Genomic DNA, 2,500 nt, shown 5'->3' with positions numbered 1-2,500 from the left:
ACACACACACACACACACACACACACACACACACACACACACACACACACACACACACACACACACACACACACACACACACACATACACACGCGCGCACACACACACACACACACACACATACACACACACACACACATAAACACACACACACACACACACGCACGCACACGCACACACACACACGCAAGCACATCATCGTATTTCTTTTTCACTTTTCCTCGTACTCTCTTGTTTTTGTTTCTCCTCTTTCTCACTTTCGCCTCTTTTCATTTAGTTTCGTTCGCAAATTTTACGCTATGACGCGCTGTTTTCGTTCTCGCCTCACACTCTGCGGGTCGAGGTTTAAATCCAGACACTACTGGTAGCTGCCACGTTTCCTGACAGGCCAAGCACAAAACCCTCTCTTTCGCCCCTTTGCCTAGGGTGCTATGATAGCCGAGCCAGGTTACAGTCACTGCTACCCATTAAGAATAAAACTGCATTTCCTCACACACGTACACACGCACACACATACACACACATATATATATATATATATATATTTCTTATAGTCCAGGGGTAGATTAAACACAAGTCTACCGAGATCCATGGTATATTGACACTAATTATATAAATACAATCGCAAGCTTTCGGTTGTTACATACAACCATCTTCAGGCAGATAAAATGACAGGAAAAGGTCCATGTCAATTATGCTATGGAGTTACAAAATGACAAGGCTTTATGGTTCCAGTGAGGTGGAATTAGGAGAGGTTCGGGTCAGATCATAATGACTGCGAGGGTGGGAAGCTGGACGGTGAGGTGGAATTGGGAGAGGTTCGAGTCAGATTATAATGACTGGGGGGGGGGGGGAACTGGACAAGATGTCCGTTGATGAGGGAAATTATGTCCTGGTGTGACGGATTCTTTGTTTAAGAGTAAGGTGCCTAATGTGTTTGTTTGTATGTTGATGATTGGTGTGTGTTGTGAAATGTAGACTTTCTCCAGGATGTGTAGTTTTTTGTGATTGTTACAGTGTTTAAGTATTTTGGTATTGTTAACTAGGTCTTGTCTTGTTGGATTTCTGTTGTGATATTGAGTCATATGTTTCCGTATGCTACCATCGCGGGCATGCATTGTGAGCCTTCGGCTAAGTGAAGTAGTGGTAACGCCAATATAATTCATGTTAGGCAGAAGTTTGCAACCTTCTTCGGAGCAGGAGTATTGGTATACCACATTCGCTTGCTTTAGGGTGTTGTTATCTTTTGTCTGGTTATTCTTCATGAACAGGCTAGAGACGGTTGTGTTTTTGTAGTATATAATTATGGCTAATTTTTCTTGTGTGTTGATACATGTGACATTCCTTGTGATGATTTCTTTTAAGACCCGTTCGTCAGTTTTATATGCGGGTGTCATTTGATTCTTAAAGAAAATTTTGTGTATAGTCTGTGTGGGTTTTTGTTCCTGTTGAGTTTGGGTACGTGTCAGAAAGAGGTTGATTTCTTTGTCTATGATAGTGTTTGAGTAATTGTTGTTGATGAGTATCTGTTTCAGTCTCAAGAGTTCTGTGTGAAGTAAGTCCCAAGAAGAACAGTTACGAAAGGCACGTCTTAAATATGCTCGAATGACGCTCAGCTTATACCTATCAGGGCATTCACTGTCGGCATTCATGCATCGTCCAATGTCTGTGTCCTTCCTGTACACTTTAGTTTCATGTCGGTCATTTCGGGAATTGACAAGGACGTCGAGGAAAGGGATTTTGTGATGTAGGTTAAGCTCATTTGTGAAGTTCAGGACTGAGGAAGATTCCATGGCTTGTTGGAGATCTCTTAGGTGGGATTTGTTCATAATTTCCACGAAAATGTCGTCAACATATCTGCAGTACAGGTGTGGTCTTATGTCAGGGTTTTGAAGTACTGAGTTTTCCAGGTTGCACATGTAAAATTCAGCAAAGGTACAACCTAACGGTGAACCCATTGCAACGCCTTCTATTTGGTAAAAGAGATGTCCTGTTGGGCTCTTAAAAGGGGCTTCGGTCGTGCAAGCAATGAGTAACTGCTTCAAGATATTCTCAGGAATTTTAGGAGGGGGCAGTTGGGGGTGGTGGTAAACATTATCCATAATGATGTTTATCGTGGGAAGGATTGGAACGTGGGAAAATAAGGACTGTACATCGAGCGATGCCATGATTCCTTGGGGCTTTGTACTGTGAAGGATGTCTAAAAACTCATCGATAGATCTTAACGAGTATTTCTTGGGAATATAGGGTGTGATGATGCTATTGATTTGCATCTGCCTGAAGATGGTTGTATGTAACAACCGAAAGCTTGCGATTGTATTTATATAATTAGTGTCAATATACCATGGATCTCGGTAGACTTGTGTTTAATCTACCCCTGGACTATAAGAAACATATAAGAAGAATGGAAAAAACAACTAAGAAGATAGTTGAAACTGAATTAGCATTGGTCTTTAACAAGACATGTCTACAAGAAAATTTACTGCCAAAATATACTAAT

Source organism: Oratosquilla oratoria, chromosome 24 (assembly GCF_046742065.1).
Source record: "Oratosquilla oratoria isolate Oo_2021 chromosome 24, ASM4674206v1, whole genome shotgun sequence".
NCBI lineage: Eukaryota > Metazoa > Arthropoda > Malacostraca > Stomatopoda > Squillidae > Oratosquilla > Oratosquilla oratoria.
This window is presented reverse-complemented; position numbering follows the sequence as displayed.